This window comes from Chinchilla lanigera, unplaced genomic scaffold (assembly GCF_000276665.1).
Source record: "Chinchilla lanigera isolate Chin_1 unplaced genomic scaffold, ChiLan1.0 scaffold00052, whole genome shotgun sequence".
Classification (NCBI taxonomy): domain Eukaryota; kingdom Metazoa; phylum Chordata; class Mammalia; order Rodentia; family Chinchillidae; genus Chinchilla; species Chinchilla lanigera.
Window position 1 is genome coordinate 5,325,259 of NW_004955453.1, and position 24,135 is coordinate 5,349,393.

The following is a 24,135-nucleotide window of genomic DNA, read 5'->3' on the forward strand; positions in this document are numbered from 1 at the left end:
AGGCACATGGGTGATGATGCATTGTTGGATTTCCATTGCTAGGACAAAATGCCTGAAGAATCACTTTAAAGATGGAAAGGTTTATTTTGGCTCATGGGCCATGGGATTTATTGGTCTATGGAGAGGTGGAGCGTCATGGAGGGGAGTGAATGACGGAGCAAAGCTGCTCCCTCATGGTGACCGGGAACCACAAAGAGAAGGGGCGCGGGTCTCCAGTCTCAGAGAGGGGCTTTGAGGCACATTTAAGATCTGAGCCACAGCACTGCCTCAAGGCATGTGGATGTTATTTGCCTTCTCCTCTTTGTCCACAGGACCTTTCTATGTCTATAGGAAAGAATTTCCCAAGAGAAACTTCTCCCCTCACAAGTCCAGAGGCTATAAAGTGAATATCTTATTCTTGGCTGTAGACAGGCAACTTTCTGTAGAAAAGAGGACAAGAGAGATATTTTGGGTTCCGTTTGTAAGGGCACGAATCCCATTTGTGAGGGCTTCACCCTCCTTACCTAGTCACCTCGGATACCATCACACTGGGGCTTAGTGTTTCAACATGAACTCAGGGCTGGTGTTAGAAGAGGTGCACGCAAATCTTTGCAGTCATCTGGTACATTTTCTACAGTGCCTCTCAGGACATGCTTTTCCTCGTTCTCTCAGTCTGAGCCTTTCTAAAAGCAACTAGGAAACAAGTTTGTTTCCTACTTATGGAGCTCTGTAGGGGTCACTGGAATGGCTTCATGACGATGAGAGTTTTTTTGTGGGATCTGTTACCCTTGTGCTGAATTGAAATGAGAATCATCATAGTGAGTGGCCAGTTGTCTTCAAGCTAAATCCTAAATTTGTGATTTGTGGCTCACTATCGCTATTCATGAGAGCAGTTCTGGCCTCTAATTGGTGAATTAAACATATGTTATAAAGGCCAGTTTGATAGTTCAAATGGAGCATCTTGCTAGGGCATACATGACTTGTAATGATCTCCCTCAGGACCTGAGATCGAATCCATTGGTTTAATGTGTTCCACATCTCAGTTTTTGTTGCTGGAGGGAAAGCAAGGTATTTTTTATATTGCCTGGATCAAACCAGCTGGGTTTTGCCTGGCAGTTTTCTTTTTGCATTATCTCCTACAGAACTTGACAAATGCCTAGTAAACAAGCCATTCTTGCCTTGTGTATGTTTCTTTGGGGAAATTACCAGAGTTAGTTGGCTGTATGTTTGACTACTTAGTTGATATTTGAGAGCAGAAAAGAAACTTTACACTTGGGGTTGAACATTTGGAAGACTTATGCGTGGACATTGTGAAACCCAATGACCCACGGAAGGGAAATAATTGTAGCTTCCAGTATAACTATTCAAATTGCATTTGCTGGTTTGTTGGATTGAAGAATCCTGTGCTTGAATGGAAGAACACTTTTTTGGTGTTACCAGCCTTGGGTACTAGAGTGGGATGCTAGAGAGAGTACTGGATTGGGCATCTAGAGGCCAGGGTCTCTCATAGTTTGAAGAGGAGCCTTGTGCTAACCATCTAACCTTTCTGGGACTTAGTTATGTCTTCTATATGTGGGAAGTGTGGCTTCCAGACTCCCCGAGCTTGCTCTGAATTCTATGATCACCGCGATGGTGGGACCACTGAAGTTCTTTCCATGGAGTCCGATGGGACTGTGGATGGTGTTCTGCCCTCCTGCTTACCGAGCACCCCCTGATTAAAGGCAGTATGCTGTAGTGTGTGTATGCTTGTTGCATGCAGGGAGCGCCAAGAGATTTTCACACGGGTAGGTGGTGCTATTTCCTCTTCATCCAATCTGAGTTCAACGGGTCCAACATACATTTTTTTTTTCTGACTTGATATCCTGCCAAGTGAAATCTCCAGCACTTTCTACTGTGCCGATGTAGATACTCTCATCTCACTTCTTTTCCTTTTGTATACTTTTAGGTTAAAATAAATCATAGGCAGAAACATATTTTAAGATGGCTTTAAACTCTGCATATATTTAAGTTGGTTTGAACAGGAGCCACGTGTCTAAACTCCTCATCACTAGGGAGTCATGGCTCCACCAGTGCCACCGGCTTAGTGGCTTTGGTAGACACAAGGTGAGAGTCAACTAAACCCACACGTGGGAAAAGATGCCTTTGCCCCATGGCCAAGGACAGGAGAGACCAAGCAGGGTGGAAGACTAAGGCTGTAGGTATCGTAAGCCACAGGTACCTAAATTAAATTTAGATTGTTGAATTCATTGTGGGTATGTGCTCAGGTGATGCGCATTTTCTCATATCTCCTGGGAAATAGTCTTGTATCCCCATGCAGAGGTCACAGTATGAGAGATAGGGTATTGCATGAAGGATTCAACCGTTGCTAGAGAGTTGAGGTCCCGGAGAGAATCAAGTCTACCACCTAGTGGCATCTCCCACACACTACAGACCGAAGAGTTCAGGAACCCAAGGGGGATTTCCGGAGGATGTATCCAGCTGGTACCGCATCTGACTTGCTGTGTCTCAGCCTTGGGAAGCTGCTCTTCCTCTCCATCAATTTCCATAATTAAATGGGAGGAGCATCACCCAGTTAATGTGGCTGAGGTTACAGAAATTGAAACTTGTGTGAATGCCATGGCCCCATCTGTTGATTGCTTCAGAGAAGTCTGGGGTGGCTGGTGCCAAGTACCAGTGTAGATGTCCATGAATTGCTGGGGGGAAGCTTGGGTTTCCACATGACAGCGCTGACCATGACCTTATGCTAGGATCCTGTCAGAGGAGGCCCTCTCAGCGCTCAGAGTGTACTATTGTACAACTATTATTTAAGCTGCTTTAATGAGGGACAAAAGGTTTCCAGCCAGTGTGTCTGCTGAGAGGGCTTTGCTATGGCAGAGGACATAAATTCACATCCCAGCTAAAACTTCCAAATGCATGCACCACGCTAATGACCAGCCACATTACGGAGACAGCAAGACAGGAATGAATTGATGAAAATGAAGGTAGAGTTGAGTGAGATCCCATCTGGAGATCATTACGGCCCCCGGAGCAGTGCCAGATATAGAATATTGTGTGAAATTACTCTTATTAGTGCTGTGATTACATTTGGCAGCTACTGATATTAAAATATTGTGACAGATTAAAGTAATTTCAAACCACCTGAAAAACATACCCCTTGAAGTGAAATGGGTGTTTATATCCATGCTGGTGTGAAAATTGGCTCATTTTTTGGGAAAGTATTTAGACAGTATGAACTAATAAACTTCCAGTCTTTTGACTCCATTTTGCCCCCTTAAGGAGTTTGCCCTAAAACAGTAGTTGGAAATTTGAACAAAGTTTTGGAAGTGGAGATAGCCATCAAAACATTAATCATGACCGTCCCTAACCGGTAAGCACCTGAACATCAGGGCAATAGAACATTCAAATAATGCTATAGTTTTATGTAGATTTTAAAACAACCATTGTAAAAGATGTTTTCCAAGACAGCTTTGCCCTTAAGAGATTAAATGAAAAGAAGAAATAGAAGACAAAAAAATTGTTCCAGGTCTATAATCAGTGATGTTAAGATGTATAAAATAAAATTGGAAGGGAATATACTCTATCCTTTGGGAGGGTGGTAAAACAACCAGATTCCATGCCTTTAAAAGCGTTGACTTTATTTGTTTTTTTTTTTTTTTTTTGGTTTTGGTTTTTCTCCGGTACCGGGAACCAAACTCACGACCTTGCGCTTACCAGGGAGGCGCTTTGCCGCTGAGCTAAATCCCCAGCCCCAAAAAGCGTTGACTTTATTCACAGTGCATATACGTGATATTGTGTTCAAAAGGAATTGATAAGAAGGTCCATGAAAGGTTATTTCTGATGTGGTATGGCTAGAATTTCTACAGTTAAAGTCATTTAAAATTTTTTTTTTTGAGGCAGGGTCTCGCTATGAAGTCCAGGCTGGCCTTAAACTCACTCTGTAGTCCAGGCTGGCCTTGAACTCACAGCAGTTCTCCTGCCTCAGCCTCCCGAGTGCTGGGCTTACAGGAGTGCGCCACCCATCCAGCCACTAGTCACTTATTTGAATTAAGGCTTTAAGGGCGTCCAGAGGTCCATAGCTGGACAATGGGACAGGAACATGGCATTCAGCCTCCATCAGGGACGACTGCGTCACCAGGAAGCTGTTTCCTGCTCAGTGGCGGACTGAGTGGGGACATCTGCATCCCTTGAGAGGAGGTTGGAGACCCACAGAAGCATCTGAGTGGCTTGGTCGCAGGTGGGGCCAGTATGGAGGGTGGCAAGGGTCAGGGTGGCCTGCAAGCATGTGGGGGTGATGTCGTGAGGATCACTCTCTGGTTTTTTTTTTTTCTTTTTTGGTTTTTCTCCAGTACCGGGAACCGAACTCACGACCTTGCGCTTGCCAGGCAGGCGCTTTGCCGCTGAGCTAAATCCCCAGCCCCGAGGATCACTCTCTGATTCCCTTACACGTCTGCAATTCCTTGGCAGGTCAGGCTGGCCCAGCGCCGTCGGTGTCTGGAGGCTGCTGAGCTGCAGCGTCTTGGGCCAGGCCTCCCTGAAGAGGGGTGGGTATGATAATGATGGGGACCCCGGCTCAGAACCTCGGGTTGAGTGTTGGGGACCAGTCAGCAAGGCTGTGGCTGTGCCAGATGGATGATCAGTGGCCATAGCTCGCCCGTAGGCCCTACATTCTGAGTGGAGTAAACACGAGTGTGTTTTTCTGATAAAATGTGACTTTGAGGGACCAAGGGTGTAGCCCAGTGGTCATATGCTTGCCCAGCATGCACGAGGCCTTGGGTTCAATCCCCTGCAGTGAAATAAAAAGCCTTGGAGGTCCAGCTGTTCTGGGATAGTTTGTAACTTCATGAGGATACTGGTCCGTCTCCCTTGCCAATCTCCTTCTTACCCCGGCTAGGTCTTTTCCATGCTGTGAGGGGCTCCCAGCACAAACACGCGGTCTCATCTGCCTTTTCTGCCTCATCTGCGTCAGGCCCTTTGCATGCGACGTTTCTCCAGAACGCTTCCTCATCTTTTTGTTCTGCACATGCCTGGCTGCTGCCATCCTGCAGGCACCTGGTGAATGTCATCTCCTGAAAGAGACCCCCTCCACCTTCTCCTGATCGCAGGCTCCTGCTTGCTTCCTTCCTGGGTCTTGTCCTGACTTATCGTGATGTATCTGTGTACTTGCTTGCTATCCCTCCACACCTGAGAGAGCCCACAAGGCCGGGGCCATCCTTCTACCCTGTCCCCAGGCGTTCACTCTGCGCCTGCGTAGTGTGCGGCACCTGTGGTTGCTCAGTGACATCTGTTGGGTCAGTCAGTGGCACAGAACTGAGTGAGGAACACGGTAACTGACTTTCACATGAACAAGCACCAAAGCGAGTGGAAGAATGCTCGTTGTGGGACGTGTGCCATCGGCTGTATTCTCCACACCAGCCAGTTTATCCGTTCCTCGCTGGTGAAGATAATAAGACAGTGGTAGCAACAGCGCATGCTTATTAGGCAGACACTGCCTGTGTAATTTACATGCATTGTTTTTGTTTAATTTCTCCAACAATGTTATGAGCTCTGCGATGGGAGGAACAATGGCCCGCTGCCTTTGTAACAGCCTTGCAGAACACCTTTCTCGCCATATTTTGGTTCAAATTAGTAAAATTGTGCCATGTATTCAGTGACTGACTCAAACTTTAAATTCAGGGTAGGAGACAAGCAAAAATGAAGGCTGATCCAGTGAATTCATTTGCATACTGGTATTTGCAAAAGAACAGCTTTAATAACTGTACAACTTTTAAATAACCGTGGAATTGCAAACAGCATTATTTTGCCATCGACCCTTTATCCCTCACTCTCTTCAAAGCTGTAGGTTGCCAAGCAACTGGAGATCAGAGTCCTCTAAACTTGCGTTATTATTATACAGGCACAGTCCTGGTGGATAGGAAAAAAAAAAAATCAACAAAGATAAAAACATGTCCCAGAATGATTATAATAATTCAGTGATTATCTAGATTGCATTCTTGAGAATCACATTTATTCCAAACCATATGCTGTCTCTTTATTTTTACTAGGTCACGAGAACAGCTTTCATCTAAATTATCTATAACTGTGGCTTCTCATTATAATTCTTCAAAAAAGTAAATTATTTTAAATTAGCTCTGGCTGGGAAACAGCCTATGCTGCTTTAGGATCTGTGGTGAGCTGTGGGCCGGAAATAGGTCACTGTGAAGGTCAAGGTAGAGTGGACCAGGGGCAGTACTCTTGGAGGCAGACAGACCTGGTGGGTTTTGTCACTCTTTGGGTGACTTTGAGAAGGACGCTAAACTCCCTTGCTCTTAATTTGCTCATCTATAAAACATAGCTACAGCTGGGTGTGGTGGCACAGGCCTGTAATCCCAGCACTAGGGAGGCTGAAGCAGTAGTATTACAACGAGTTTGAGGCCGGCCTGAGCTACATAGTGAGCTCAAGGTAAGCCTGCACTACAAAGCGAGACCCTGTCTCGAAAACCAATCAATCAATCAGTCAATCAATCAGTCAATCGTGGCTACAATAACTTGTCCCTCATGGGGGGAGCTGCTACAGCAGATGTTATCAGAAAGGCAGGCTGTGGCTGGATGGCAGGAGCTTTGTATATTGTGGGCAAATGTTTCCCTATGATCTCCTCCCTAAGGATGCTGGGTCGCTTCTGGAGCATTCTAACAAGACACGGCTTCTTCCCCACACCCTACTGATAAGTTGAGGGTCATTGGGGGCTCTTTGACCATTATTTTGGTTGTCTGCTGTTGAGAAACACACTACCTTCAAATACAGTAGGTTAAGCAAATGACTGTCTTACTCACTTGCTCAGGGGTCTGTAATTTGGGCAGGGCTGAGCAGGTAGCACTGGGACAGCGTGACTGGCTGGAGGTTCTGCTTGACTGACCATGACTGACACGGAGAGCTGGCTGGTGCTGGCTTTTGGGTAAACGTTCAGCAGAGCTGTTGGCCAGCCCTTCCTCTCTCTTCCATGTGACTTCTCCAGTGTGACCAGAATGAGCTTCTTACACATGGTAGTTTCGAGGTGGGTGGTCTTTCTGTGTGGCATCCTGGCTTCCTCCAGAGCAAAGAAACCAGCACTATCTAGGACTTTTTAAAACTTCGAAATGGCACCGTGTCACTTCTACTGAATGCTATGGGTCAAGACAGGTTAAAGCTTTAGCCAAATTTAAGAAGAAGGGTCTACAAAAGGGCTCAAAAATGGGACCCGTATGGTTCACTGACTCCCACCAATGTAACAGTCTGCCCAGACCGTCCTGTACATCATCAGAGTTCAGCCTCCTCTCTGGGGGTTAAATGATTTCTCCCAGCTCCCAACACACATGTAGCAATTCAAGATCATGCCTGTGCATTTCAACATGTGTCTAATTGGAGACAGCCAATCACGTGTACATAGGAAAGGCTGAGGACTGGCAGCATAAAGAGTGTGCTGGGGAGGAAGAGTCGTAAAACTCTCTTTGCATGATGCTTTCCTTCCATAAATATTCTGGAGGAACTTTGGGGACACAGATGTGTGTGCATGCAAATGGACCTCGCCGTGCCTAGGTGGGTGGTGCCACTATTTTTCTGCCGTATGAGTACAGCATCTTTTCCAAGATAGTGAGCCCCAGTATAAAAGTGCACCCTTCTGGGTGTAGCCCAGCACCAAGCCACTGCCAACCTGTAGGTGCTTCCAGGGAGCCAGATTCAAGTTCTCTTTGAGACTGCTGCTTCCTCTCTCTTCATATTTTGGAGTAGTCATCCCCATTTCTCTGTGTCCTCAAAGTCACCTTTCCCTGTGATCTCCTCAAGTAGCTCTGACTTCTAGGAAAAGAATCCTAAGAAGTTGAATTGTTTGCAGGCAGCTTCTAAGTTCAGGCAAGCCATCCTACTACCTCTGTTTGAAAAGGAAATGATAGTCTGCTTATGGAAGCCACCTTCATCAATTTCTCCTTAGGTACTAACACAGTGTCTGGTAGGTACCTGGTGTTTAATGGATGTCCATTGCCTGAATAATAAATAACAGGAGAACAATTGATTCCCAAGTACTTCCAGTTGTTAGCACATCTGGTATACATTTGCTTCCCTACCAGCCAAAGGACCTCACTAGGTGCAGCCACCAGATTTTGAACTTCACAGAACTGCAGAACCATGCTCTCCAAATCCTTTATTTTCATAAATTACCCAGTCTGTGGTATTCACTTATAGCAGCAGAAAGCAGACAAGATTGTGAAGTACAGTATAAAAAAGCCAACAGATACTTTTGTTGCACAGCTTAAAAAATACAGTAAAACCATGGATTGTGAGTCACCTGTTCTGCAAGTGTTCCCCAAGACAAGCAAACGTTTCTAATAAATTTTAACTTGATAAATGAGCGATATCTCACAATATGAGTAGTATGTGATGCTGGATGTCACATGATCACAAGTGAGCCAATGCGTCTTCTCTTTCTCTGTCACTGTGGGATTGTGGGTGATTCTCGCCCAGCAGCGAGAGGTTATGGAGGAGGACTTACCTGCAGAGGAGGAGGAGAAAAAGGCAGAGGAATCCCTCACTTCAAATGAGATTAGGCAGATGCGTAAAATGTGGGAAACAGTGCAAAATTTTGTAGAAAAACACCATCCAAATAAGCCTGTAGTGGTGGGAGTGAGGAGTCGGTTTAACAATAATGCAATGTCACATACCTGCGAAATCCACAAAAAGAGGCAAAAGAAAGTATCATTGGGCGGGTTCCTTGTTAGACTTAGATGAAAAGAAAGATTCCATTGAGCCAAGAGATAGCAGTGATCCCATTAATGATAAAGTCATCCTACACAATAACCCTCCTCTCTTTTGTCACTCTTGTCTCCCCCACACTAGCAACGAAGATTTTCCAAGGTTAGTGCAGGGCAATTTGTTTATCTCTCTTATATCTTGTATTTTCTTTATTACTTTGTATTCCATCACAGTATTGTAATTGTTTTTATAGGAGTATATTTGGGTCCTGGAATGAATCATCTGAGTTTCCGTTATTTCTTATGGGGAAATCCATCTTGATATACAAGTGCTTTGGATTATAAAGATGTTTTGGGGACAAATTATGCTCATAAACCAAAGTTTCACTGTGCATGCATTATCTGATTCATTAATTTTGCATCAGTATTGCTTAAAAGCATAGGTCGAGCTTGCTTGCTTGCCTTCAGTGGAGGAGTTCCAGGCCATAATCTGCCATTCAGCATCCCAGTGTTCAGACCAAGTTGCTAATCCATCAGGTTCTGTCCTTGTCTGATACCTGTGCTTAAGGGAATAATGCAATTAGTGACTGCAGAGCATCTGAGTGTCAACAGTTCTTTTATGGTTATTGCTTTTATGAGGTGTAATCAGTCTGCTGTACTGGAACACAGGTCTCACCAAGAATGGATCCATGGCCCATTTAGTACAAGAGAGGCCAATCCCATGGCAGCCCCAAAGGATGTACTAAATGTTCTTCTTTGCGATGGCTTTATGGGTTAGGTCTTTCTGAGGAGCATGTGTTCAGACTCTTTCTACACCCTTTTCTATTACATTACTGGGGCCATATCTTATGACCAACAGGGTTCATATCATTATTACTCCTTATAAACCTTTGGCTTCCTCTTTTACTGTGAGTTATAAAGGGTACCCCTTTGTTGCAGTATTTTAGGATTTGAGTGAATGAATCCAGACTCACTACTTCGTGATGGTGTATGTTTCAATCTGATTCTTGCTTTTTGAATTTTTGAAGTTGGGGGGAGATATAAATTCTATAGCTCTTCTTCAGATGAGTGAGATTGCTTTAACTCTCTGCAGTGATATGCAAATGTACACCACGTCACCCTGGAGTAGAAGTGAATCACACTAGTTTTTATGTGTTAGAGTGTGCTCACTCTATTCCTAAGAGTGGTGAGATTGTGACTGATGTTGGGATGGGTGGTCAGGTTAGAGTGACAGATGCACATGAAAACGTAGAACAGTCAACAGTAAATGGAAGCACAGAGGAATTGCAAAATACTGCCAGATACCAAAGGAACCATCAGGCATATAGAACGAGGCCATGGTGGCTTTTGTGGACCTTGACATTTCTGCTGAGATGGGCAGCTGGAGGCCAAAGCGGTTGAAGTGTTGATTATCACGCATCTTTTGAGACTACTGTTTGAACCGTCTGTCCTGTCAGGATGAGTGGCCCTGATTCCACTTTCAGTGTAAGACACTGGAACAGGATAGGTGGTATAGGGATGGGCTCCACAAATGAAGCTTGCACAGTGGAACTTGGAAGTTGATGCCGTGCTTTGGTAATAGTTTCCTACGAAATATGTGCTTAAAATATCATCTAGCATATTTTATAATACACTAAATACTCCCTTCTCCTTCCTTGACATGCCTTATTGCCCAGGCAAAAGGAAAGGATTAATTTTTAGACTATATTAGAGAGAAAGTAGGGTTCAAGGTGATTTGGATCCTTAAATATCATAGTAATTCTTTTTTTTGTATGGTGCTAGTTATTGAACTCAAAGGCTTCTGTACGGTGAGCAGGCACCCTACCACTGAGCTACATTCCCCAGCTTCAATACCACAGTAATTCTTTTTCTCTTTTCTGCTCCAAAATGCTTCAAGAATAAACTTCTGACAGGTGTGCCTTCTGCTTTTACTGAGAGAACACTCAGTTTTTTCATCTGGTGTAGACAGTGATATAACCATGTCTATAAGCTCTGGGGGAGTGTGGATGAATATAAAAAAAGGAATGGTGGGTGTGGTGGTGCACGCCTGTAATCCCAGCACTTAGGAGGCTGAGGCAGGAGGATCACTGTGAGTTCAGGGTCAGCCTGGGCTACAAAATGAGTTCAAGACTAGCCTGAACTGCATAGTGAGAACCTGTCTCAAAAGAATAAGAAGGGGAGTGGTCCCCCTACATGGTTGGATCTTTCTCATGCCCTGTGCATATGGCTCTTTGAAATCCTCAGGGGCTCTGCAGGGAAATTTGGCATACCTGGAAAACCTTCTCCTCCATGTGAGAGCATGCAGCCTGGTCTCTTGCTTTGTGGATCCGTCGGTGGGATATGTAGCTACATTTCCTTATAGTTTATTATCAAAACATTGTACACCCTTCTAACTGTGTCTCTCCGTATCTCTGTCAGTTACCTCCCTCTTTTGTTATGACTTCCCACATAATGCAAGTGCGGAGAGTTTGTGTGCTGATGTGCTGCCAACAGATGCTGACATATATAAGACAGACTTTTCTTTTAAGGCTCTGAATTCCAGAAGGATCAGGGTCTAGATTAGCGGTGCTGAGGTGTTACATGTGCCTGAGATCATGTAGAGTGGGCTGAGGATTCGATGCCTCACGGTTGGAGGACACTGGTCTGGCTCTTGCAGGGCACCAGTTGCTCACTAGTGCATTCTGGATGGTCTGTTTTCATCAGTCTTGTTGCCAAAGATTTTCACATATGCCTGCCCGGCTTCTCCAAGTTTCCTTCAACTACGGGACAGTTTTTCACTCACATTATATGCAGCTAATGGTACATCAGCAAATTCTTTATGAGGAAGAATCTGAAAATACAACACTCTGGGGGTCTCTAGAGGAGATGTTGCTTCCCTGAAGAATTCCTGCTATGTGTCCCTCTGTAGGCCTGGAGCATTGGAATTTCCCTTTGTACCCCCAGAACATAGGAATCTTATCAGAATCCCTCAGAATCTCTGAATTTTCAGGCCCATGGAATTGGAACCTTTGGGAGTAGGACCATGCAACGTGGCCAGTGATGAGAACCACAGTGCTGCTCTGGGACCAACTAACAAGGTTGTGAACAGTGATTTTGTTTCAAATATTGGAGCTGAAATCAGAACCAAGCCAAGATATCGTCTGTGTTAGTTTCATAAGGCTGAGACAGGAAAGTGTCACAAAGCAAGCCACTTAAAATGATAGAAGTGTCTAATCTCATAGCTCTGGAGGCTGGAAGCATGAAATCAAGGTGCCGCAGGGTGGTTCCTTCTGAGGGCCATAGGCGAGACTGTTCCGTGTCTCTCTGCTGGCTTCTGGTGATCGTCTGGGTGTCCCTTGGCTTGCGGAAGCCTTGCTCCAATCCTCTTCTGTCACGTGGCATCCTCCTGGTGTTTGCCATCTCCCTTCCTCTGTGTAAGGCTGTCTTTATGTCCAGTGTCTCCTCTCTCTAAGGATACAACTTACACTGCAGTGATCAAGGCCCACCCCAGGGATCGCAGTTTAGCTTCATCACCTCCATGAAGACTCTGCTTCCAAGTGAGGTCACATTCTGATGTTTTCAGGGTTAGGGCGGAAGCACATTATTTGAACCTGTAATGCCTTCCCAACCATACCAACATCAAGGCTAATGGAGGTATTTGTAGTATTTCTGCAATATGGTAGAAAGAATCTAGGAGACCTGGCAAAGCTGTTGGGCGGTACAAAGCTACCACAGACTCAGAGTCTTTCAGGAAATAATTAGGGAGGGACAAATGGCCGTCACTTGTACTGCTGTGGATGACACATGCCTCACACTTAGTCATGGTCGTACGTGGTTTTGAATGGGTTCAGGCATGCTGACTTTTGGAATATGTAACTTTTGTGTGCAAAGCTCACTAAAAGGAAGTAAAAAATCCCCAAACTGACCTTAGAATAAATGTGAGTACTATTGATACTTGGTTAGGGTCAACAAACTTCTCTCTCTGTCCTCAGAGCTGTGAAGGCAGGCAGTGGCCGCCAGTTAGAGGAAGCTTGCAGTGGGGAACGGCTAAGTCTCTCAGCCTACATAATACGCAAGTCAGTTAAAATTTATTTTATCTTTCAGGAAACAATCATAAGGAGATCACAGGCACCTAATTATCACTTTAATCCTTCCTAGAGTTTTGGTTTTGTTTTTCAGTACTAGGGATTGAACCCAGGGAGTTGTGTGTGCTAGACAAGCGCTCTACCACTGAGCTGCGTTCCCAGCCCCCTTTTAAAAGAATAAATTGGAGACAGGATCTTGCTTAGTTGCCAAGGCTGGCCTAAAATCGTGATTTTTCCTGCCTCAGCCTCCTGAGTAGTTGGGATTATAGGCCTGCACCACCACACCCCGCTTCCCCACAATTTAAAAATACTGAGAGCATAAATGTGCTGATGGTGTTGCTTTCAAATCCTAAAAGGTAAATTTTGTCTTTCACTTGTGTATTAAAGATAATAGTACTTTGAAATTTGCATCATACTCCATGGAATATTTCCTTGAATATTACAGGCAGTAAAGATTAAAAAAGTCACTGGGATCGTGCCTCTAACCTGGGGGATGAGAGGTGGTATATTTGTAAAAAGAGGCCAGTTCTACTTTTTAAAGTTATAGTTGCACAGACCTATGAGAGGCAGAAACTTAGACCTGCCTTTCCTGCCTCTCCTGCTTCTCCTTTTTATTCTGAGGTGTTTTTTTTTTTTTTTTTGGTACCGGGAATCGAACTCAGGACCTTGCACTTGCCAGGCAGGTGCTCGTGCCTCTGAGCTATATCCCCGGCCCCATTCTGAGTTTTTGGCATTGCCTATAAGATGAGTTACAAGGGTGACTGGAACCCTGAAAAACAATGTTGAATTCTATGGTGATGGGAGAACTTGGATTGATGCCCCTTCCCTATCTTGGCTTGTAGCAGAGTGGTCTGGTTTGCGGTACTAGGGGAGACAGGAACCAGATGTGTTTTGTTAGGTGGAGATGTAGGCTGCTGTCACAGCTGCAGAAGCTGGCCCTGGCCTGGTCAGCCAGGAGGAATACGTCCCCATGGGGAAGAGAGGCAAGAAGGAAAGTAGCATCCAACAGCATCCAGAACAGAGGCCGAGACTTTAAAGAGAAGAGTAGGAAGGTTGGATGATGACTGTGGAGGGGAGGTGGTAGTGCACTTCATTCTTCCACAGAAAGCCACGGAAGAACCTAGTGCCATGAGACATGAGAAGCAGAAGTGGAAAGGATGAGAATTCTCTTTACTTAAGCAGGGCAGCCTGGAGGTTTTGCAGGAAATCCTGCTCAAGAGATGGGAAAATGAGACTTATTCCTGTCCAGCTTCCTGAACAGATTGATGGACAACGAGCAGATGCACCTGCAGCAGTAGATCATTGAGAACACAATACCAGCTACAACACGAGGGCAAGGGGGTTGCATAGCGCTTTCTTTCCATCTTGCAAAGGTCTGCGACTGTTTATGAAATGGAGGGAAAGAGTTCTGCATGACAGTGTCAGGTCATTTTGGAGAAAGAGATAAGGATAGAGATAGGAAGACAGAGAATTAGATCTAGTCCCTGTCCTCCCTTGGCTCCAGGTGACTCCTATCTGCAGACTTCCTCATAAGTTCGGCACATGAGTGACTTACAGATCCCTTGGGATCATCTCAAGGGCTCTCCCTGGGAGACCAATGTCTGCAGGTCCCATGTGAAAACACCTCTTCAGTCGTGTTGCTTAGAAAAGAAAACTGCTGAAGTGGCTACGAATGGGTGTGATGTGGAGACCTCAAATGCCATCCTTTATTGGCATGAATAACACAAGCCCTGCAGCATGTAAGCAGGGGATAGAAGAAAAGTATGACCACTATCATCCAGCATGTACAGTGATGTGACTATTTTCTCATGCTCATTTAACCTTATTAAACCTTCCTTTAGCAAATGTCAGATGTGTTTGCAGAGACATTTAATCTTTGGAACCACTTTTAGAAGCGGGTAAGCAAGCCGATTGGTGAGTTGCTTGCCTGGGATCTCATGGTGAGGATTTGGAAACCTGCCTTTCTGAGGACAGGTCTCAGCAGCCCACCATCTGCAGATCAGCAAGCACAGTCCTTCTCAGAGTCCCGGGCGGCGGTGTTTGAAGTCACCTCTGATGGTGCCAAAGAAGGTGAAGAGTAGAGATTTGGCAGTAGCAGCAGCCCACCAGAAGAGACCTGTGGCATCCTTCACTTTGTCACCTGCCTGCAGGAAGTCATGTGTTGCTATGGTTTAGATCTAAAATGTTACCCCAAGTCTCATGGGCTCAACAGGCAAAATTTTTGAAGGTGATTGGATCATTGGGCTCTTGTGTTCACCAGTGGACTCATCCACTGATGAGTTCTGTGTTATAAGAAGGTGGGGCCTGGTTGGAGATGGTTCACTTGGGGTGTTGGAAGGATATATTCCTCTCCTGGCTTCTCCCTCTCTCTCTACTCCTGATTGTCATTGGGTGAGCCCCTTTCTTCCACCATGAACTTCTGCCATGTTGTTTCTGCCTTAGAGCCAGCTGACCATGGACTGAATTCCACAAAACCATGAGCCTCATTAACCCTCTCCTCCTTTAAGCTGTAGATGTTGGATATTTTGTCCCAGTGACAGCAAAGTGACTAACCCATTTGCCATGGAAGCTGGCTCATGTGGGTTCCTGCTGAAAGATGGCCTTCACCACTTACCAACTCATTTGCCCTCACTGGGCTGCTTGCAGGCTGAGCATAAGCCTGGGGATTTTGTTAGGCCTGATGGAGGTGGGTCTGGTTCCCACTCCCATCGCAGGCCTCCAGATACTTTTTAAAAAATTAATTAAGCTTATGGGTACATTTGAGGTACACATAGTAATCACAGTCATCATAGAGAATTTGTACCTGTACATGATATACCTTGATTCTTGTTGTCCCATTCCCTTACCCTCCCTTTAACCACTCTTCCCCTGCTTATTTACAAAAGTTTTGTTTCCATTTTTCCTTATTGTCGCATTTCTTTCTTTTCCTTCATTACTTCCCCCTCTCTCATTCCCCTTCCATTTGAACATTTCCTTCCTATTTTACAATATTTATTATACATTTTGGTCCTTATTGACACTACCAGTTTCTCACATCAGAGAAACAATGTATTTACACATGTATGTCCAATTTATTTCACTTAAGAGTATGGTCTCAAGGTGCATCCATTTACCTAGAAATGTCTCGTGTTTATCCCTCTTTATGGCTGAGTAGTACTGCAATGTATAAAAAAACCATATCTTCTTTGTCCATGCATCTGTTGATGGGTATTTGGTCTGTTTCTAAGATTTAACTATTACAGACTTCCACGATAAACACTGGTGTGCATATATCACTGTAATATGATGCTTTTAATTCTTTTGTGAAGATACCCAGAAGAGGAATAGCTGGGTCAAATGGAACCTCTAGTCTTAATTTTTTGAGGAATTGCCACCACATTGATTTCCACAGTGGTTGCACCAGTCTATCCTCCCACCAACACTGGAGAAGAGTTCCTTTTTCCCCCACATCCCCACCAGCATTTGTTATTGGTTGATTTCTTGATAACAGCCATTCTTTCTGGACTGAGATGAAATCTCAGCATTGTTTTAATTTACATTTCACTAGACTGACCAATGATGTTGAACATTTTTTTGGGTATTTACTTGTCATTTCTACTTCTTCATCTATTCATTTCAGATGCCCATTTTTGGATTGGATCTTTAAATTTGGGGAGTATGATTTTTTTGAGTTCTTTATATATTCTAGATATTCCTCCTTTGTCTGAGGAATAGCTAGTAAATTTTTTTCCACACTGTGGTTTGTCTCTTCACCCTGTCGGTAGTTTCTCGTGGTGTGAAAAGCTTTTTTAATAAGATGAGATCCCAGGTGTTAATTCTTTGTGATAGTTCCTTTGTGATCAGGGTTTTGTTCATAAAGTCTGACTACACCAATGTCTTCAAGAATTCCACTTGTTCTGTCTTCCAGCAGATTTAGTGTTTCTGTTTTAATATTGAGATCTTTGATCCATTTTGATTTTAGTTCAGTGCACGATAAAAGATATGGGTCTAGTTTTAATCTTTAGCATGTGGAAAGCCAGTTTTTCCAGCTTAATTTATTAAAGAGGTTATCTTTCTTTTTGTGAAGGTGTTTAGCTCTTTTATTAAAGGTAAGGTGGCTGAGTTTGTATGGAGTTGTTTCTGCATCTTCTTTTTTTTTTTTTTTTTTTTTTTTTTTTTTTTTTTTTGGTTTTTCTCCGGTACCGGGAACCGAACTCACGACCTTGCGCTTGCTAGGCAGGCGCTTTGCCGCTGAGCTAAATCCCCAGCCCCCTGCATCTTCTAATCTGTTCCATTGATCCTCTGTATGTTTCCTCACCAGTATCATGCTGTTTTTACCATGGTAGCTTTGTAGTATTGTTTCAAGTCAGGGATTGTGTTGTCCCCTGGCTTTGATGTTTTTACTGTTTTAGGTCTCTTCTGGTTCCAAATGAATTGTAGGAATGTTTTCACTAATTCTGTGAGGTATGCTATTGGAATTTTGATTGGGATTGTATTAAATCTGTGGAGCAGTTTTGGAAGTATGACCATTTTCACTGTATTGGTTCTTCCTACTCAAGAGCAAGGGATATCTTTCCATTTTCTGATATCCTCTTCAATCTCCTTTTTCAGAGCACTGTAGTTTTTAATGTAGAGGTCTTTTACTTCCTTTGTTAGGTTGATTCTTTGGTATTTCTTGATTCTTTGGTATTTCTTTTTTTTTGGTGCTATTTTGAAAGGTGTTGTTTCCCTAATTTCTCTCTCAGTGAGTTTGTTATTTGTGTATAGGAAAGCTATTGATTTTTGAGTGTTGACTTTGTATCCAACTATATTACAGAATTTGATTATTAAATCTAGAAGTCTTGGTGGAGGTTTTGGGACTTCTCTGTAGAGTAGCCTGTCATCCTGATAATGGTAATTTCATTTCTTCTTTTCCTATGGTTATTCCTTTTACTTCTTTCTCTTGTCTAGTTGCTCTGGCTAATGTTTCCAAAACTATGTTGAAAAGGAGCGGTGAAAGTGAACATCCTTATCTTGTTCCTGATTTTTAGATTGAAAGGTTTCAGTTTTTGTCTATTTAGTATGATGTTGGCTGTTGGTTTGTCATAGGTGGCTTTTATCAGATTGAGATAAAGACCATCTATTCCAATTACCTGTAGGGTTTTTATTGTGAATGGGTGTTGGACTTTGTCAAATGCTTTTTCTGCGTCTACTGAGATGATCATGTGGTTTTTGTTCTTCAAAGCCCCACTGATACTTTCAGCTAATGACAGGTGTATGTGGATAGAACAGGGGCCCGTTGCTCACTTTCTCTTTGAAACAAGAGATAAGACACCGAAGCAGGACATGACTGTGTTCCCTTGGACAGATGAAAAAATTGCTGGGTGGTTAGCCTGTAGGCTCAGGCAGCGTGAGGAGATATCGGAAGGCCTACACTTGCCAGCACCCACTGCTTCCTGGATTTTGTGCTCTGGCCAGCTCTAAGCCCAACTATCTGCAGGGCAGTGATAAGATGTGGAAGTGACAGCTCAGATAAGATTCCTGTGTGCAAATTTGTTGAATTCACCCAGAGTGCTGCAGGCCCCACATCAGAGCTGACCGTGACTGGCAATTTGCAGGTGTTGAGGTTGGCAGAGTAGAAAGTGCTGAGAAGGAGGCATGAGATGCAGGCTGTTCTGATGTCACAGCCATTCAGAATTGTCATCTCTGACAGGTCCTGTGAAACCAACAAAACTCCTGCACTGAGTTTTCTGACTATCCTCAGGGTGGGGAGGTGTCTTTGGTGGCACACGTTGTATAGCAAGGCATGTGCCCTCCACTGCACTTTCCAAGGTAGACTCATTAGCTCCTCTTCGCAGTGTAAACACACACACACACACACACACACACACACACCAACTCCAAATATGCTGCCTGTGCTTTGAACAATGTGGTGGGGCTAGCAGTGTCTAGAACAATGTGATTTTTATATAATGATGACCAAACGTGAAGGCTTGTGAGGGTCTTTTCTGAGGTGGCTTCTCTGTAGGAGGGACATCTCCCAGGTCCCTGCTAAGCACAAGATGTTGAGTGAAGACAGAAATCACCATTTGTGACCCGCATTGTCTTAGGTCTTGTGTGTTAGAAATAGACACGTCCTGTGGCCACAGACAGCCCAATGTAGGGTGGACTGTGAGCTCCAGCAGTCGTACTCCCCACTCCACCCAGCTAGTGCCTCCTTGCTCACTTGCGGATAGATGAATGAATGCTGACATGACTCAGGCATAACCTTCGTGAACAATCATCAGGGAGAGCTAAGGAGGGAGAGAGGTCTGTGTCACTTATTAATCCAGAACAGCCAGGGCTCTGGCTCGGTCTTGGTTGGCCCAAAGCAGGTGAGTGTGTTGGACTGGCAGAACTGAGAAAGAGTTACAGAAAGGATCTGTCTATACAGGAGTGGGCAAAGCATGGGAAAACCAGCCAGGATGCTGCAGTATCTCAGGGTGACAACATCTCCTTACTGCCCTAGCTTGACGGGCCAAGGAGGAGAGATGACTGTTGTTGGAACGTGGAGAACAAGGCGTTGTTGGAGGACAGAGCAGAGACTTCAGTGGAGAGCCATAGGCAACCCAGAATGCCCCACAAGGAGGAGCTGGGGTGACCATAACTGCTCCTCTCTTTCCTCTCTCTGTGTTTTCTGGACAAGGTGTCCTGTTTGCTAAACCCAGCCAGCAGCCAGAGGCAAAGGATTCTGCAGATGAGTCTGCAAGAGTCTGAGCACAGAGCAGGCTGGAAGGGTGGCTATGGGTTCTGGAGAGACAATGGGGAAGGGAGCTGGCATAGCCTCTCTATCAGCTGCATGCAGCCCTCTTTGGTGATAACAAATCTGAGCAGTGGACATTTGGTGTCTCCATGTCCTTTGGTGCTATGTAGCTAAGCACTGTCCTGGCATCCTGAGCTACGGAACCATCAACATTGGTCTTCCTGCTTCTCAGAACCAAGGTCTCTGGGTGAAAGAATGACTAACCAACTCTTAACTGATAGTTCTGTTAGGTGCTCTTTTCCCAAAGTGGCTGAAATAGTATTTCCCAACTCAAAGATTCTTCTAGAAACTTGTTGTTCTTCTCTCAAGAGATTGGTGCTGTCCCCTGACCTCTTAAACACAGGCAGACTCATGACTCTTCTGTGAAGAGAATGTGGCATAGATTATACAGCCTGATTTCTGAGGCTAGATTACAAGAGGCTATTAGCTTCTGCCTCTTTCTCAAGCTCTCAATCTCTCGCTTCTCCCTGCTTTCTCTCCACCCTCCCTTACTTCACCTTTGGTGCTTTGCTGGAAGCAATTGGCCATCCCTGAGGCTGCCATGTTGGAAAGGCCACAGAGATAGGCAGAGATGCTGGAGGCCCCAGCGGTTGGAGTTCCCCACTCTCACTACCTCAGACGTGAGACCGAGTGAGCCTCATGTGACTGGCCCCAGCCTTGAGCACCTTGTGACTGCTGAGCACAGTAGAAATGAGCTGTTCCTAGTGAGCACTGCACAGTCTCCCTGATGGCAAAACCAGTGTTGCCGTTGGTTAAGCCTCTAAGTTTTGGAGTCATTTGTTACACGGCAATAGATGCATGAAGAATAAGCCAAGATGCTGCCACTTGCAGTTTGGATTCTCTCTTTCACAGCAATGGCGTATTTCTGCACACATGTCCTGCTTCTTGTCCCAAAGCAGGGATCCTCAGAGTGTAATAACAGCTCCTGTGTTTTGAGCATTTCTTTGTGCCAGGCACTGCGCTCAGCGTGCTCCCTCCTTTCTTCCCTGTGAATTCTCCCAGCTCCGTGGAGTGTCCATACTGCCCCTTTGGGCAACAGACAAGGAAGTGGAGGTAGAGACGAGGGTGGTTACCACTAACCTCGATCAGACCTGACAGCTTGACCTCTGAGCCGTCCTTTTCCTGCATGTAGGATCCTGAAAGGCAGAGTCTCTTCAAAGCCTTGGGAAACACTAGGACTCTAGCCACGCGTGAAGCATGTCTGTTGAACGCCATTAAACTGCATATGCTGTCGTTGGTGAACACTGGACACCTACAGGATTCCTGCTGTCTCAGAGCTTGTATTCTGTTTCAGGGGGAGACAGATCATAAGTAAACAAACAAGAAAATTGCAGGTAGTGATAAGTGCTGTGCAGAGAATTAAATGAGGTGACAACATCCCAGGGGACTGGCTGGTGACACTGGATTGGAGATGACACTTAACCTGAGAAGTGAATTTTAAGGAACCGGAGGGAAGAGATTGGAAAGAAGTCTCACCTGGGGGGACTGGCAAGTTGAAGGGCTTAATGGGAAGCCGGTGGGCTGGCACTGAGCGGCGCGTGGGCAGATGGGGACGGGAACCTCTGGGGATGTGGTGGCTGTTTGGGCACCAGTAGTGGTTACATCTTTATTGGTTATGGGTCAGCTTGACAGAGGCTCAATTTCAGAATGGCCTTCTCAGTCACAAGGCCAGGCCCTGGGTGCTGGAAGCATGGAAGTTATCCTGTCAGTCCTTCTAGGGTTCAGCATGGATGTATGCATCTATTTTTCCCTTATAACAGAAGCAACATATGCTTATTATTTAAAGAACTGGAAATAGAGAAGAAGTATAAAAAAGCAGAAAATCCCACAGACAGGCAACTGCTATTAACATTTCACACATTTTGCCAGTCTTTACTGGGCCTTCATTTCACGGTTGAAAGTAATCATTAGATCTGTGCTGTTTGGTGCCACTGGGCCCATCTGGCTGTTACAGTTACTATTGAACTAGTCAAATAAGCAAAAGTAAAAATTCAGTCCTTTACTCACATGCTCAGAAACCACACTGGCTGGTGGCTACCCTGGGGATAATGTAGGACTGGGCATTTCCATCTCGACAGCAGGCCCCAGCAGACAGCGTACTGGGACACCATTCTACTGCATTTCTGAGGGCAAGTGCTTTGGTTTTAGTGTGTTTGTGTGCTAAATTTTGACTTACTGCAGAACTGCCATTGTCTCCTGCTGTTTATTTAGCCATCAATGGCTCATGTAGTAGCATCCTCTCCCTGTTGGAAGATTTCAGTTCCTTGGTCAAATCTGTTTGACCTCCACGCAGGCTAGTCTATTGTCTGAGTGATGTATTTTCCCAGGAACGCTAAGCAGTTCCTTCTCTGGAGTCTTTGCCCTTCACACCCCATGTGATGATAATGGACTTAGCTGGGACGACTCCCACAGCATCATCACACGCAGCCCCTAGGAGCATGATCCGTGGGTTCATGGCTGCAGTCATGAGAAGCTATGGGGTCTTGTCAACCTCAGTCTTGGGGAAGACATAGTGAGGGGCTTTTCCTGATAGCACCAAACTGGAGCTGGCGTCCACTCTGAAGGTGAGGCTGTTTATGGTGCTGCTCAAACCCCACATCGTGCTGAAGAATCTGGTCTGGAACTTTCGAATGACTTGGGTCTTTCTGCCTGTAAATAACTGAGATTTCCTGGTGCTCGGTGAGGACTGCTGCAACAGCAGCTCCAGCATTCTAAAGGCTTCTGTGTGGCTCAGGGCCTGCGGGGGCCCTTGCTTTCCCATGACCTGGCTCAGCAGCTTTGCTCTGCAGGGAAGATACTGGCGCCACTCTCTGCAGCTTGAACAAGGATTGATGGGCTTGAGCTGAGTGCAGCCAGCCTGGTATGCACATTTCCTGTGTTCTTATACTCATGTAGTAAGAGTTCTCCATCTCTGTGTTATTTATTTAGAAAAAATTTTATGATCCCTTTTCCATTTCTTCTTTTCTTGTCTCAGCTGCTCTGAAGGTATATTCTTATTTTGTATTAAGAATGTGTATTCTTTCTGGATCAAGATATGAGAAGCTGCTTCTTTCTATTCCGGGACATGGTGATGCAGCCAGCGTCCTGGATGGTCACTATGCCTTGGGCAGACGTGAAAGGTGAAGGTCATGTTAGTGTGTCTCAGGGGCTACATCATTCCACAGTGGGCCTTCTAGAAAGGGCTCCAGTTAGGAGGTGGAGATGGTAGAAGTGGCAGCATCTCCTTATGTGTTAGTTACTTTTCTCGATGCTGACACTAAATACCCAACACTCAAAGTTAAAGGGGTAAAGATTTATTTAGCTCACAGTTTGTAGAGGTTTCAGTCTATAATAGGCAGGCTCCAAGGCAGGGAGGCACATGGCAGAGGGCAACAGTTCATGGCGGTGGAGGATAGCAAAGGCAAGCAAGGGAAGCCCAAGACAAGCCTCTTTCAGTAATATTATACCCAGTCTACTGGGATTAGGGCAGTGTCAACCCAGTCAGTGGACTGATCTGGCAATCACCCATCTTTAATCCCAGCACCCTTGACCCAGAATTGCATCAGGAATCAATCCTATGCTGTAATTTTTTTTTTTTTTTTGGTACCAGGGATCGAACTCAGGACCTTGCATTTGCCAGGCAGGCGCTTGTGCCACTGAGCTACATCCCTGGCCCAATCATACAGTCTAGATTCAGGCACCTCTGAAAAAACCCCACTCCCCTATCACTGCATGAGTCTTTGTGGGGGGATCTAGACACAGACCATAACACCTTAGCTGGTGGACACAGTCATGAGAACATGACCTCAGACTTCTCTCCAACCCACAAACTGTGTTCGTCTGGATGAAGCAATAGGCACAAACCCTCAGTGCACAGCACATCTGTTTTGTTGTCTGCAGTGTGGCACGGTCACTGATGTAAACTCTCCTTCCCTTCAGGGCCACGTGGGTGCATGGGGTTGGTCGCAGTCCCAGGTGGAGGACAGAGCCCATTTTTAACAGGCCCATTTGAAAGTCAGCCATTACTCCAGCTGTTGTCCAAACTCTTTCCTTCCTTGCTCTCTGCATCGTTTCCTCCCTCCCTCTTTTCTTATTACACTGACATCTTATTTTATGTTTTTTTTTTTATAAACTTAATGTAGTCTTACTGAAAAAATATTAAAATATACAAAACCATCTCACCTTTCATTTGAATACACTGTGCGCTTGTCAGAAAATATGATAATATGTAATAGGCATGTACCTATTACAGCTCTCAAATGACCATAAGTTGTTGGGGCAAATGCTATGGGATAACCATGCCCCAAATTCAAAAAGCAAAAAATCTGAGGAAACATAAAGAACAAACAGCACCACATGTGATCCTGGGCAAGTTATATATAGTCATTGAGGATGTCTGCTCCCAATGACTTTTTGATTAAAATACTATGCTTGGCATTCTAAAGGCGTTGATCTGTCAGAAATTCACTGCAGCCTCAAATAGTGCCTCTTTCTCTCACTTTTCCACGTGTTGCTTTGCAGAGTGGTCAAATCAGAACGCTGTTTTGGGCAGACGCATCTCTGTAACTAAAAAGAGAGTGCTGTTCCATCCTTTCAACCCAACAGTCGCCCCCTGAACGGTGGTTGCTGTTGAATCTTGGTGGACAGCTGTAG

General features: G+C 45.0%; 1 protein-coding gene across 1 annotated transcript in view; it reads left to right on the top strand.

Annotated features, from left to right (window-relative positions):
* Positions 1-24,135, top strand: part of Dner (delta/notch-like EGF repeat containing) — a gene marked incomplete at its 5' end in the record, with an annotated part of 308,295 nt that overhangs the window by 18,003 nt on the left and 266,157 nt on the right.